We start from the raw sequence: 16,100 nt of genomic DNA on the forward strand, positions 1-16,100 counted from the left end.
TGATACTCCACTGTATATTTACCAGAACAGCAAATCCTTACACTTTGGAATAGCTAAAGAATATTGGGTAAATAGGCAACATGCTTATCTTTTGTTTTCCAGTGTATGTGTATGTATGTGTGTATTCATGCTAAGGTGTTATTCAATATTTGGAGTTTATAGGTTGGAAATTTTTTAGGGATTGGACCACTGTCATCAGAAATTAAGAGCCTGTCTGTATTCCTAAGAGGTTGTTCTTCAGTCATCTCAGTTTCCCATAAATACTCAATTTACTCAATAAATACTCAAAGTATGGGATTTTGGTCTCATACTTTGTTGTCCTAGCAACACCTAGTCAGGGGGCCAAAGTCCTTGCAGCCCAAAGAACTCTAGTTCCACTGCTGGCAAAATCCCAAGATTATACTCAAGTTGGTAATATGTACTGCAGTATGGCAGTTTGACTTTATCACTTTTTTAAAAAAATTCTATGTGTGATTGTTGCCTTCCCTTGTCCAATTTTCCCAAATAAACTCCTTTTTATATTAACTTCATTGTTGTCTTATGCAGGACTACATCCAATCTGAGCAAGCTCTATCCCAAGGGTCTAATCCATTGCAGTGACACGCACCCCATTAAAATCCCAACCTCTCTCTGAAGGCTTGCCTCCATCAGCATCTTCTTAGAGAGGGTGCCTAGATGCAGTAATTCCTTTCCTTTGCCCATCTCTTTTAAGAAAAAGGAAAATTAGGCAAACCCAACTTGAAGACAATCTCAAGTGCTTAGTTTGGAGAGAATATACAGTAGGTGGGTTCAATATACTGTGAGGGGAGGGAAGACAGTATCTGAAGGCTCCCCACATCCAGAGCACTTTCAAGCACCAATGGCTTGAGGCTTCACTCACCCTGTGCCTTTCTCCTTAAAAATGAGGTTCTATCCACACATAAAGTTTATTGCAGCCTAGCAAGGAGGAGGTGGGTTAATCATCTGGTCTGTAGGGGAAGGGAAAACATGGAGTTCTGTCTTGCTGAACGCTGTAGCAGAAAGCTGCATGTAGCTTCTGGACTACCCACCTGTGCCCTAGGGGAACGCTGCTCTAGAAGAACGTAATCATAGCCATCAGGATTTCCTATAAGCAAATAAAGGTCTCCATATCGGTCAACCCCACTTGTTTTTCAATAGGATGGATATATTGGCTCTTGTGGTGTAAACCTACACTTGTGTGCCAGCAGTTAAAGTAGGCAATTAAAACTTGTCTATCTTAGCAGCTGCACAGGAAAGGATACATAATGATGAGGTCATAGTGCAGGGGATTTTGTAATTTCATAAAAACAAAAGAGTTTGACACGTAATGAGCTTTACTGTGCTTGAATGCTAAAAATAAAAGAATTGTTTGCAATGCCAGGTGAAAAGACGATCAACTCTAAGATTTTGTTTAACTGTTTTCCAAATCATATTACACTGATTACTAGCAGATGCTTTAAATAATGATGGAGGATTACTAGCATAACCAATCTCATTACATGAGGCTATACAATGCAGCTGACCAAACTGGAATATAGCCAGTGCTGACTATCTACAACTGGCTGAATTTGGATCTTTAAGATTATGCTGCTTTGATGAATCAGAACAAGACTGTCGATGTACTTTTCTCTGTTCAACATTCTTGTGTTGGAGTTACTACCAATCTACTGATCCTACAGTATTATTACTGGTAAATCACTATATTCCCCTGGTTCCTATGAAATCATACATTCCCAACATGAGTTTACACAATTAAAATATTCATAGTATGACAATTAGTTAATTAAATTTAATCTAGTCTATCCAACCTTACTTCCAACTCAGAACTCAGGGTAGCAGGCCTGGATTCCCAGACTTGCTTACCTTCAGTCTTATGGTTCTACCATGTTCCTTTACACCATCAGTGTCCCTGATATCTGTTGGATGGCAATTCTCATAGCACCCATACTGACCATACTGTCTGGGAGTGATGGGAGCTGACATCCAACAAATTTTAGGGGCACCAAATTGAGGAACATTGATTTAGATCATGATGATCTACTAAAAATATCTCATATGCAGACATTTTATCACAAATGATACTTCCACTAGATTATGTCCTTCCATTTGTAGCATAAAGCTTTGACCTAGACTTCCCTGAAAGTATTTCATTATTAAACAATATTTAGAAGTTCATTTTGATAATATCTTACCTTCCCCAGTTTTGATATATTTTGATAAAGAGAAGAGGAAGAGTTAAGATGGCAACACTCAGAATAATGACATGGCAACCAATATATATATTAACCTGATCAATTGTTTGAAAAAGAGAGAAATAGTTAATGTGTATATTTCAAGAAGAAATGGATATAACACAGCTCATTCAATATAAACCTGAAGTGATTTATTAGTGCTGAAAGACAAAAATATGCTCACAATATTAGAAAGCCTTGGAGGATATAAAGGTTAGAATGCATGGGGAGGAGAATATAAAAATAGGGCTACTAGAACTCATTACAAAAGCATCACAAAATATGTATTCCTCCCCCACTTCCCAAAACATACAAAGTTTGCAATCAACAAATGGAATGACTCTTTTGCAATGCACCCCTTCCCAAAACTGTTTTGGGAAGAATTCCAAATCTCTAGAGCAGATTTTGGAGGCATCTTGGACAGGCTAGAGGGAGATGGTAAGCCTTCTATTCACCCAGTGTCACCCTAAGACTTAACATTTTAAAAGACCTTTATACATTATAGAGTACTCAAACATTGTTTCCTGATTATTCGTTTCAAACATCATTTGGCTGCTTTTTATTTCTTTGTTTCTCTTTTTTTAAGCTAAGAGAAGCCATATATATTTAAATTTCTGAATTTAACTGAATGCTTGAGCTTACAGTATAATTTTTGGAATTCTGTACAAAGAACAAAATACTGAATGCTTAAATGATGGAGGATGGAATTAAATACCACTAGAACAAAGCAAATGCTAGTATTAGACCTATAACACTACACGTCTACCCTTCACACACAAAGGGTAGCCATCATAGCCCTGCAGTCATAAAGACTAGGAATTTGCTATTTTTGAGTGAAACCGAAATCTTAGTCCCTGGAAATCTATTAAAAATTAACCCCTCTGCTTAAAATAGGAATTTTTTCAGTGTCAATAACATGTAACAGCCAGTTTTTGTAGGAATATTTTGACAGTCTTTCCTAATAAAATATTTATCAGGAAAAATCTCAACATAAACCATTTAGATGGAATGACCATCAGGAATTCTTTGGAAGACTTTTGTCAAAGTATCTCCTGATAATGTTGTAGCTGATCATGGCTTTAAGGAAAAATAAAAACCATATTTTACTAACATGTTTTGAAAATATACACAAATACAAATATACAGGGAGAAAATCCAGTGATGACTATCCACAGTTGGAATAGACACCAATAGTTGAATGCAGTATTTATTCTGTACATTCTTTATTTTGGAAAGGTGGGGAATGAAGACGGAAGCATCCAGGGAGAAAAAAAAAAGGAGGAGAAACCCACTTTGTAAACAGAAGCTTGTTCTTGCAACAACACTAGATTAGCAAATTCAATCAGGGGCCAAATGTGTTCCTCCAAGCATGTATTATCTTTCCAATTAATTACCAAAGCCAAAATCTTAATTATGTCTTTATTAGATTTATCTCCCACTACCTTTTTTGTACAGAAACTTAAGGTGGCATACATGTGGTCCCTCTTCCTATTTTTCTCCACAACAGCCCTGTGAGGTAGGTTGGGTCATGAGACAATTAATGCAAACAAGTAATGTGATAACATTTAACATTTATTTTATTACATTTGAATCCATCTTTCCTCCAACAGTAATAATAATGATCCCATAACTTCTTTGCAGTAAATCATTGGTTCTTCTGCCTCTTTTATTTCCATAACTATTTTGTGAAATAAGTGAAGCTAAATTGGCCCAAGGTTAGTTAATAAATTTCATAGCCAACTAGAGATTGGAACATGTCCTAGTCTAGCACACTAATTCTTATGTGGGAAATGCAAATCTGTAAAGTTCCAAGTGGCTTTAAATTTTTGTTCACAGTAATTAAAAACAGAATGGCAACTTCCCAATTTAGCATGGAATGTGTGCATGATAGGTAATTTTAGTATCTGCTAATTATGACGCTGATCTGCAAAAATTTCCTTTGCATGGTGTCTATATCCCTATGTTTTCTTTTTTAAGTCATCTTAACCTTTTAGTACAAATGAAGACATTTATACATTCCACTGAAACTATATATCTGCCCTAGCTTTCATTCTTTACAGTGGTCACTTGACACTTTTGAGGCAATACCTGTGATATATGCAACACCCAGTAACAGAAATTTTCTCAGTGGAAATAAGGCACACCTGTGAACAGAAAGCAAAGCTTAATTTTTATTAAGGATTTTAATTACAATAGTAAAATCTAATACAAACTAAAAAAAGAAAGAAGTATAAAAAAGAGTGAAAGGTGTAAAAGATAAGAAAAAAACCCCAGAAAAATAGAAAAAAGGAAAAAAAGCAAGAATATAGTGAAGAGAGAAAAAAGAAATATATAAAGAAGTGACTTCCAAGTCTAAATATTTTTGTAAATCTTCACCCCTTCTTAGTTTACAACCAATGATCTCTTCATCCCATATCCCATCTCTTATCTATAGATAATTCCATAAAGCATCATCTTTTCAGTCCTAGTGTCAGCAGAAAATCCATTAAGGATTACTAGAAATAACAACATATCTTATTTTAACCTTGATCAAATAAACCAACTTTATATTCCTTCCTTCTAACTTCTAACAGTCTTAATCTTTAGTCTATTCAAATAATGTCATTGAATTTGATTTCTTTTCATTTCTTCTTTGTCCCTTCTCACAAGATTCTTCAAAGCTTTAACAAGCCTCTTTTGTAAATCCAATATAAAAAAATTATCCAGGCCACTCTCTTACTTTATTATTTGTATTTCTCTTTCAATTTTTAAAACATCAACTGGTTTCCTTTGCATGTCCACTGCAACATCTTTTTCTGTGGCACTCTCATAACTTGTCATTTGTAGATCCATTTTCAATGCCATCTCTGCCTTATCAAATAGATCTTGTTCCTCATCTGCCATTTTTTCCAAAACATCTTTTGGACAGAGTATATTCATAGAAGCAAACATCACTATTGACATTATAGATACTAATTTCTGATTCCATATTTCAAAAACGTCCTTCAATATTTTCAATGTTAAAGTGTTCTATATCATTTTAAACATCCAGTTAGTGGTTAACCAGGCTTGTGTATTTTTCTCCTTTCACTAAAATCTTTAGTTTCCTCTAGTGTCCAATTTTTAAAATTACTTATCGTTATTATGTCTTGCAAAAGTCCAAACAGATCTATTTCCCACAGGAATAACTCTTTATAATTAATTCCAAAATCTTCTCTCCAAGTAAGAAATCTTCCTGCATTAGCCTTCAAGGACACTTATAACAATTAAGCTTAGCTTGCATATCTGTGTTATTTATCCATTATATAATTGCCACTTTTAGCTTCAGATATTTTAGCAAGAGACCCATACATGTAAAGTGTTTCCTTCAATGTTCTTTTCCAGATAGGTCAAAACTTTTTATGGAGCATTAAAGGAACCAGGCCCAGTAGGAGTCCTTTAGGACAAATATTGATGCTATTGGGTTATGTCTAAGCAAAGTTCTGCGTTTAGCACATATCGTAGTGCCAATAGTATAGTTCTTAACTATTTGGGTGGAGTCTTCTCTAATCATCTACAATCTTTGTAAACACATAACTAAGAGCTGTGTAGCAACAGATCTGTGCCATTTGCCTAAATAGTGTCATTAGAAGATATTTGTGTTATAAACTATCATAAATCTGTAGGAGTTGATGGCATAGAAATTTAAACAGCAGCAGCAGCAATGGCTTCCAGTCATATATAAAAAATTAAGAATAGCTGTTGTGCTCCTCTAGGCAGTTTCAGCTATGTATTCCAATTGTTTATTGCAGAAATCTGTGGTAGAGAAAATGACCCCTAAATATTTAATAACCTTAGCTTGCTCTGCTAAACTCCCATAATCATTTTTAAATGAAAACTATATTCTTCATCTTATTATAATTAATTTGGAGTCCCTATTTTGCACAGTAGGAAATGAGGGCTTTCACGACTGTCCTCAATTTTGCAAATATAGTGGAAAGAAATAATGCACAGAAAACTACAAGAATATAGTTTTCTATATGGCTAACTCGGGAATAGAAATCAAGACAAAGAAGTCTTCCTACCACTGAGTTGACATAAGTTGAATAAAAAGGGGGCAAATATAGACCCCTGTTTGACCACTCTTGATGTGGCTATGGAGCCACACAGCTGCCCCAAAGTATTGCACCTTTCTTGGAAGTGAATACTGTATTTTCATATGCTAAAGTCCTCTATCTACAGAGGAGAGTTCATCTCAAAGCCCATCCCTCAGGGTAGTATCAAAAGCAACAAATAGCCCATCCCTGAGTTTAGCAGTATATTTTTTCTACCCAATAAAGTAATAAAAAACATTGGTCATAAATTGTCTACCCTAAACCTTGCCTGCTTGTCAAAATTAGAATATCTGCACATTCACTCCAGTCCACTGATTACCAATAAAGAGGAGTAGCACATATTTTTCTAATTCAATTTAGGGGATACTGGATATTAACTGACTGGATTAAGCTTTAATCCCTTCTTAGAAATAAGGACTGCAATGGCTATCAGAGATGTAGGCCATCCAGTCTGTGGACATAAAGACGACAGCTAAAAGTGGGCCCCACCATCCAGCATTTATTTTTATCAACTCTGGGATATTTAATTGCTTCTCACCCCTAGCCTTTCTGTTTTTAACTGAACAGCCAACTTATTTTCTGAGGGAATAATTGCCTAGACAGATAATATGTTTGACAGGAATTATTCAAAGATCAACTTCAGTTGTATAAAAATGGTGTAAATGACCAGCTTTTAAGCAACCTGTACTTTTCCAAATTTTGGAATTCAATTCTCATCAGTCCCAGCCAACAGTGCCAAGGAACTATGGGAACTGTAGTTCAAAACATCTGGAAAAACAAGTTTGCCTATTCCTATTTTATAATATTCAGGTGGTGGCTAATTTATACATAAATTAATCTAGTTAAATATGATTTTCAAATGATAAGAAATGGCCTATTAGGATTTCTGTTTGTGATAGATGCTAGCCTGTATTACTATAAATAAATAGCAGTACTAATAACCCAACGAAATAACAAAAGGGAGTCAGAGTGACAGATATATTTACCTATCCTACCTGATCCTCTGAAAGAGATGATAACATTAAAAATAGCTGATGCAAGGTTGCTCATTCTTTCTTTCCTCTTCAATTCATAAAGCAGCATTGTTCTTTCATCTTTTTCCTCCCATTATGATAAAGTGATACTGATTTTTAAGAGATTTTCAACATCAGTATAACCCATGATAAATCCTGGGTTAAAGTCTGAGTTTCATGGTGGAACCTTGATGGCTGTGGGCTGAAGGTAGTAATAACTAGAATTTGCAAGTGTGCTGGATTTAAGTGCTATACAAATTTAGACATAACTATTTATTTACTGACAATATTTACACACCACTGTTCAGCATCAGATGAGAGCCACTTATACATAAGAATAGACAAAATATAATAACTAGGTTCCAATATAATATAAAGTTTCAATCAAATGCACTTGCTAGAAAGAAAGCCCCATTTGGAGGTACAAGGACTTGCCTCTGGAGAAAAAAATGCACAACATACTCAAAGTTCATTGTGAATAAAATAGCTGAATAGCAAAGGGCAGCATGAATAAAATCAAGTAGAGCAGCACCTTTGGCACCAGAACTTTGTTTTATGTCTGCTTTTCCTAACCTATATAGTGCTGCATCTTCAACCATGTTCAACCAGCAGCTGGAGAAAGTATCTAAGGGCAGATCTGCACTTTCTGCTTGGCCTATCATCAGTACAGGCCATTCAATACTTCCTGAATGTCATCTTCCTCCCACTCCCAGCTCATCTGAAATGCACCCTGTGCTTCTGTTTTCTAGCTTCAATTCAAAGCTGCTGTGTTCCAACCCAAGCTGCCTTGAGTCCTTCAGAGCAGATGGTCTTCAGTGCTTTGTATAATTCTAGTAGAGCCCCAGCTCCAATTGGTTGCAGTGCCTGGCACACTTCCTCCTCCAGTGGCTAGTCACTGTTCTGTGCAGCCATTCCATGTTGGGCTGCCAGGATGCTATGTTCTCTGGTGGCCAGCAGCTGCATTTTTAAAATAATTTTGCAATTGATCCAACAATGGCCTGTAACGTCAATGAACCATCCTCAACCTAGAGGTTCCTGCTCAACTCAACTCAATCCTTACATCTTCCAGTTGGCACCTGTTTCTGCTCCAGCTGGAGGAAGCATGCTTCCCTTGTTTTCCCACCCACCCTGCCCATAGTACTACTTCTCTTTCCTTTATTTTTTTAACATGTTTAAGTTGCTACTTTGTTTTTAATAAAACTAATCTATCAGTTTTTCCTTGCTACCTAATTGAATAATAAAAATGAAGGAACAACTTGTTTCCTTTACTTTGATCAGTGTAGCATCACAACCACAATACTACAGTAAGGGGGGGGGGGAAGAAAGGGTCTGATTTAGTATGAAAGGAGATAATGTGGGTACAGAAAATGAAGGCATTCATGTATGCAGACATCTGGGAAAGCAAAGGAACAGCACAGAGACTAGTGAGGAGGGAACAATCCCTAAAAGGAAAAGGCAAGCACAGGAGACAGCCACTTGGAGTTGCCTTCCCTGCCCAGATGGGAACAGCAAGAAGCAGGGGAGCAATCAATCAGGTCTTATGGTAGCCATTGTTCAGACTGACCACCAGCCCAGCCTTGCTGCCAACCCACCGCAGTCTGGACTGGAATTTCTGAAGCAGCACAGGAGGCAAGCTGCAGTGCAGAAAGCCCTAAGTCTTTATTAAATTTAGCTCTCCTGACTCCTAGTGGACACTTTTTTTAGTTCTTCTGTTTCAGCTCCAGCACTGCTGTTCTGGACCTTCCAGCAGCACCTGTTACTCCAGTACTCCTCATAGAATGCAGGTTTCCAAATTCCACAGTGTAAACCTGAGTCTAGCAACTTCGCAACTTAAACCAGACTCTTTGCATCCTTGCAACCTCAGTAGTCAACCCTATCATTTGGCCAAATGCATTGACTGCCTATGTTATGAATGTTGTGCTAATTCATTTTTCACGGCTGCATTTTTACAAAGACAGAAAGAGGTATTTGTGGAGTCCTTGGGGTTCTCTGAGCTTGGTTGTTTTCTTGCAAACGTTTCCTTACCTGGCTAGGTAACATCTTCAGTGCACTGAAGTTGTTATCTAGCCAGGTAACAAAACATTTGCAAGAAAACAACCAAGCTCAGAGAACCCCAAGGACTCCACAGTTCAACCCTGAGCTACACATGTTCTCTTCTAAAGAGGTATTTGTTTGATTTTCTGCTTCACGTGCCAAAATACCTTGACTATTCTTGAATACAATGTAGCTATACTTGAAAGTAGGGCAGCAGTTGCTGGTGGACTTCAGGAAGCAAAGTATCAGTGTTGACCCCAAAGATTTTTCATCCATAACAGATTTATACTTGAGATCATTCCCTCCCCCCGTCCCCTGCAATTTATTTTTCTATGTGGGCAAATTCAGGGCATACATCTATTTGAATCCCTCACACCATTTGGAGAATTTTAAATTATTCATCCTTCTCAAAAACCTCTCACCAGTTTGGAATATTTTGAACTGTAACTCATGGCATTCCTTCACTCCAGTGCCTCTGCCAGTGAGACAGAACCTGTGCTCCCCCCTCAAAGATGGAGTGTGCTCTCCCAGTTCAAAGCCAAACTGCAATTTTAAATGTTATGAAAGGAGGCATAATTCCAAAATACACATGGACTGATCATACTAACTGTACTTAATTACTTTAAATTTAATCAATTTTAGCTTTTTCTTTAGAGTGCACCTCCCCAATAGAGAATTGGGAAGCCAAGTGAGGCCTTTGGCCTGAAAAATATGGTATGGCACCACAACTTCCTTTTGTTGTGCCTCTCAATTTCTTCTTCAAGGAGGGGAAGACATGACACATGAATCTCCCTTTACCCAAAGTGGAATATATTATTTCATATATTAGCCCCCCTTTTACTATCTGACCACCAATATACTTCTAATTTAACAGAAAATAGCTTTCCAAGGGGAGTGTCACTATTTCCACCCCCAGTCCTTCAAAAACCAGTATAAATCACCCTCAGAGCTGCTGACCTCATATAGAAAATGGAACCAGGAAGAGGGATTGGCAAGAAATCCACCAAAGAGGGACTGGATGCAAGTTGGGAAGCTGTGGCTTCTGCTAGGTGTATGTGTTAAAAAAGACAAAATGGTAGTCATGACTGTGCAGTCTAAGCCTCACCCCATTTTTAAGTGTGTCAACATGTACAAAGGGGTACTTCTCTGAAATACTGGAAATCTTATATGGACTTTTTGTGGAAAGAAGAAAGAAATTAAATGATGATTTGAAGATTGAGAAAGACGTGGATTAAATGAGGGGCTTGTATAACATCTAAAAGAGAGGAGGAACAATAAGATTATAATTACCTGTTGAAAAGAAGGTTGAAAGTCAAACATATATTTTAACTTTAGGTGTTTTTTTTTTCTTTTTCATTTCTTGCACTTTAGAGCTGAAATTGCAGCTTACCACATTGGAGATAACAGCAAATAAATTCATCATCTATAAGTTGGAGGTGTGGATCCAATGCCATTGACTCTTCAATACCTCATCACCTACTGACCACAAGGGTAAAATACAACACAGAATGTTAAGGATTTACTCCAGTGTTGTCCAAAGTGGCCAAGTTCGGACAACACTGATTTACTCTCTGTCCATTATTCTGTCTGTTCTTTGTCTAGGAGATTGCTAGGATCATGTCACCTCTCTCCGCCTTTTTCCCCCAGGAATACATGCATGGAGCACATGCTTTTGAACCCTCTTCTTGGTAGGGACGTAGTTAGCCAAGTGCTAGGCTCTGCTTACCCTTTTAATGTTCTGTTATAGCTACAAAACCTGCTTCACTATTGATTTATCAGGATAGGTTTCTACTGTGAGGAACACTCACACACCCACACAGAATGCTTCAACTTCCTATACAACTAAGGCTGTATATAAGCAAACCAGACCACTGATCCATCGACATCCATTTCATCTCTACAGCATCTTGCAGCCAGGCAGGGTCACTGCCCCTTTAAAGGCCTTATGAAAGAATTTGAGGTGTTAAACACAATCGATTCAAAGTTCAGGAGATTAATTCTCTTTTGCACCTGATCAGATAGCTGGCAGTGACTCTTTCCCAGTTGTACCTGACCCATCAGGGAATAAAGCAGAGTTTTCCTGCATACAAAATAGACGCTTTATTCTGGTGCTATGGACTGTGAACTAAGGAGAGATTTTAGAATCCATAGATGATACACTGAGAAAGCCCAGCTCCATGTTGCACTGAGAATCATTTGATGGGAACACTAAACTGGGTTCATGCAATTCATGCAATTTCATGCAATTTCAGATTTGCAATTCTAAATATATCGCTATATCTGGGCAATCTTCCTCAACGGAGCGCTATAACTGCAAAAGACAGCTGAACCATAGCAAGATTGAAGATTTCACCAGGGAGTAAATTTCAATGAGCACAGTAGAGCTAGTTATTAACATGAAGCACACATAGGAAGATTTGCATACTTACATCGAGCTACCAAGAGGATGACCCTCTAGATGTCCACTCTGAAGCTAGTCCCACGGAGTTCAGTGCAGTTTACTCCCAGGTCAGTGCCAACAGGATTGCAGCCTAAAACGTTTTATTTATTAAGGGTCTATAGTTTGCCCCCCTTTGGGGAAAGTCTGGTGACCGCGTAGTAATGCCCAAGGGAAATGGTGGAGGTGGATGCGATCTGTCCTTTCAGTAGCGGATGAATGCACACCTGCGGCCAGGGACCGATCCTTATTTGTCTGAGGTACGTTGCCTTGCTGTCCACTCGGGACCCCGGAATCAAATCAGAGCAGCCAAACAAGGACGTTGCTCTCCTCTGCAACAGCCGAGAAGAGAGCGGGCGCTGTGTTCCCTGGCGGGCAGGGCAGGGCCGGGCCGGGCCGGGCCGGGCCGGGCGCGAGCATGGGCTCTCGTGACCGGGTCAGCGCGACCGCGGCGGGTCTTTCCTTCTGCTCAAGATCCTGTCAGGAGCAAAGCGCGCCGTTGGACCAAAGCCTTGGGGCGGGAGGCAGCGCAGCGCAGCGCAACGCAACACAGCGCGGGTCCTTCGAAACTCTGCGCGGGAGGAGAGGAGAAGAGGAGAGAAGCGGCGGCCAACCTAACGAACGAGAACGAAATCCCATCGCTGGACCCTGAGAAGAGGAAGCGGGGAGCTGACTTCAGCTGTTCCTGGAAATGTGGGGCTGAACCATCCGCGAGCTGGGAAGTTGGAAGTAGAAAGCCATCCCAGCCCCCAAACGCACAAAGCGGGCGTTTGGGTGGGTGGCTGGGTGTGCGCACGCGCCCGTGTCAACGCGTGTGTGTTTGTGTGTGAAGACTCTCGAAGGTGAACGTCAAGAGCGCATTCTGCTTCGGGGCTGGACTTGGGTCCGGCTGAAAGGGCGAGGGTGAGAGGGCTCCTGACCTCCCACTGGCAGTTCCTTCTGGTCCATGAGTTAATTTGAATAAAAGATCTATTTGGACTTAACAGGAGGTTGCCTCTTAACATTTATGAACAATGCCTCCATAACGTTAGTTTAAATAGCCATATTTGAATAAATGAAACAGAAAAATAATCCTCAAAGTGAGCTCTTTTGTTACCCATGTTTACTTCTCCACATAATCCACATAGTCACTTTTGCTACACACACTTCGCGATGGACGCGCTTCTTAAAGCTGTCATGAAGGAACTCCACATTTTGTCTCTATGATCAAGTCCTGACAGTCCGTTCCACCTTTTCATTTGAACAAAACAGATGCCGGCAAAGGTATTTCTTCAATTTTGGGGAAAGATGGAAGTTGCATGGTGCCAAGTTTAGACTGTTTGGCAGCTGGGGTGAGATCCAACTTTGCAATTGCTTCTTGGGTGGTTCATGAGGTGTGAGGCCTAGCACTGTCATATTGCAGCAAAATTTCCTTTTTGTGCTTCCAAACGCTATTTAATCATTACTTCAAATTTGAGTGTTGTAGTATAGATCTCTGAGGTGCTAGGTTCAAGGAAATCCATGTGAATAACACCATCTGAATCCCTCCAAAAATGTAATCATGAGTTTTCCTGATGAAACCTGGGGGGGGGGGGTATTTATTTATTTTTTTACAGGTGAAGCTTTGTGATGATATTACAGGTAGTCCTCATTTTGTGACTGCCTCATTTAGTGACCATTTACAGTTACAACAGTGATGAAAAAGTAGCTTTGCAACCAATCCTTGCATTTACAACCCTCATGGGTCTGCAGAGCAAATGAAAGCTGAAGTAAGATTGTGGTTTCACTTAGTTGTGGTTTCACTTAACAACCACTTTGCTTAATGACTGAGTTGCTGGTCCCAATTGTGGTCACTAAATGAGGACTACCTGTACATGGACTGATGCTTTGTTTTTGAGTCATAACAATGACCCCAAAATTCAGTCACTGTGCATTGCTAAAAGGGTACTTATGAATATTCACTGCAGGCTTCCATTTCATGACCAATGTGCCATGTAACCTTTTCTCAAAGCAACTTTCTACCAACTGAAGTGAAAGAAAAGATGCTAAAGAACTTGCCAGAGTTCTAATATGTCAGTATTGCCATCGACTGGCAACTGATAACACTGTCAGCATTATTTTGCATTCAACCATCATACATCAATCAATGAGTAATATTCATTTTAATAATATTAGTCATACCCTAGCAACTTAATCTTAACTATAATTTTTGAGACATTAATTTCTATATATTGGGAAATACTTTTGTATATATAATCCTAAATATTTAATATATTCTGTGTATTCTGTGCATATAACAAAGCCCAACATCTTGCACTGATCTGTTAATGTATCAGATCCCAAAGGAACTAAATTAGATTTTTCCTAAATATGTACTGGTTTATGACCATAATAAAGATTTGATTTGAACTAGTCTTATAACCTGAATATTTTCCAAATTGCTGAGCTATCTGCATTGTTAGGCAGTGAATTATTATACAGAACTCCCAGGATATTATCAACATATAAAAATAATCTATACTCTGAATATGACATAGTAACATAGTAATACCAGCAGTATCACAAGATTGTCTAACAGTGACTGCTAATGGTTTAAAAAATTAAGTAAAACAGCAATACAGAAAATGTACAGCCCTGATGGGTGCCACACTGTAATTCAGCTGATCTGCAAATAAAATGATTTGTTATTACTCTTGCCATTGGTCGGTCACAGATAATACATTGCAATCCATTCAGTAAAAGATGGGAATCATATCTAGATATACAGTAACATACTTTAAAAAATTAACTTGAACCATAAGCTTTTGCAGCATCCAGCAATATTAATAAAGCAGAATCTAGTCTATCTTGAGCTATATCCAAAAGATCTATTAATAAATGTAAATTATCCAATGCCTTCTGTTTTTGATAAATCCAGAATGTTGGATGAATTATACATGGCCTTAACTCTCTGTAATTGCAGAGCCAACAGTTAATACCAACAGAAAAGAATATAATAGAGCAGTTAATATCTTAGTATCTATATTAATTAACAATGAGTCTGTATCCTGATCAAAATTTAGGATTTTTACCTGGTTTTAAAATCAATGCTACCTAAGCCTCATGAAAAGATAAAGGCAATTTACCAAATTTAAATGATTCATTATAAATTTCTAATAATATTGGAGCCAATAAATCTATTCAACAATTGTACTATCTAACTAGAAAGCCATCTGGACCAGGGGCTTTCCCATTTTTCAACAATTGAATTGTCTCCAATGTCTCTTGTAATTTTAAAGGTGCTCCCAAAATATCAACACAGTTCTGTGATAATGGTTGAATGTCAGTATCACTAAAAAAATATTACCTGTTTGCTGTTCATCTACCATGGCATCAAACAGATATAAATGCTTATAACACTGAAAGAACTGTAGATTACTGGTTACTGATTACTGGTTACTGTAAGTCTCAATTCTTCATTTGCTAACATTTCTGAAATTATATTTTGTTGCTTCACTTGTTTTAAATGATGAACTAATAATTTACCTGCTTTTAATATTTTACAGATGGTATATAACTCTGCTAATAACTATCAAGATAGCTAAATCATATAACAATAAATGCTGGAAATGCCATAACAAAGAAGGAACATTTTATTATATGTGGTGGTTATGCAAAAAACATCAAAATTACTGGGAAGAAATACATCAAAATATTTAGAAAATCCTAAAAATAAAATTTGAACTGAAGCCAGATATATTCTTATTAGATGTAATTTCAGAAAGCATAAATGAAAAATATCACAATTTACTAAGACGTAGATAGACAGCCACAAGAACAAATCTGGTACAACATTGGAAAAGAGGAATTTTGCTGATGATATGAGATTGGGAGACCACCACTGGAAAATATGCAGCAATGGCAAAACTGACACTATAATAGAAGTTAAACCAAATTTAGCAAGAATGTCTTCCATATATACAGCACATTACACAGCAGGGCAAATTTAGGCATTTGGAATATGGTTTTTAGGAAGAAAGTTATGAGCCCAATAAAAAAATAATAGATGAAAGGATTTAAATAGATATTAACAATGATCTTTACTGTTTAATATAAAGTAAACATATATATCTAAGCTGCAGTCAGCAATTGAGGGAATAAACAGAAAGGAAGGGGAGAATGTGTTACTAGAAAGTTTTCCCATAATGTTTTTATTTATGCTTTTTCTATATTCAGCATTAGTTTCTTTTTGTGTGTTCAACTGTTAAAAATCCAACATTTTCCCCTTTGTATTTCATTTTTCTAACAATAAAAATAACTCTTAAAATTTATTTACCTGCTTTTTCACCAGATT

At 37.7% G+C, this 16,100-nt stretch overlaps 2 long non-coding RNA genes across 3 annotated transcripts in view; one reads left to right on the plus strand and one right to left on the minus strand.

Moving 5' to 3' along the window:
- The window catches only part of LOC148215097 (uncharacterized), a 62,558-nt gene extending 46,662 nt beyond the window's left edge, over positions 1–15,896 (plus strand). Inside the window, exon 3 of the long non-coding RNA XR_015797253.1 lies at positions 10,723–15,896. This is a non-coding gene — a long non-coding RNA (uncharacterized LOC148215097). The remainder of the gene's footprint in view (positions 1–10,722) is intronic.
- LOC148215100 (uncharacterized) lies at positions 2,363–11,889 on the minus strand. 2 transcript variants are annotated; one of them, XR_015797254.1, is made up of 3 exons: positions 11,781–11,889; positions 10,742–10,830; positions 2,363–7,519 (listed from the first exon to the last, which is right to left on the minus strand). It is a non-coding gene; the product is annotated as an uncharacterized LOC148215100 (long non-coding RNA). The 2 variants fall into 2 exon arrangements; XR_015797255.1 differs by having other exon boundaries at positions 10,642–10,830.
- Positions 15,897–16,100: the final 204 nt, after the last annotated feature.

This window comes from Python bivittatus, unplaced genomic scaffold (genome assembly GCF_059951505.1).
Source record: "Python bivittatus isolate LINGU-HERP-01145 unplaced genomic scaffold, Pbiv_v1 ctg000480_np1212, whole genome shotgun sequence".
Classification (NCBI taxonomy): domain Eukaryota; kingdom Metazoa; phylum Chordata; class Lepidosauria; order Squamata; family Pythonidae; genus Python; species Python bivittatus.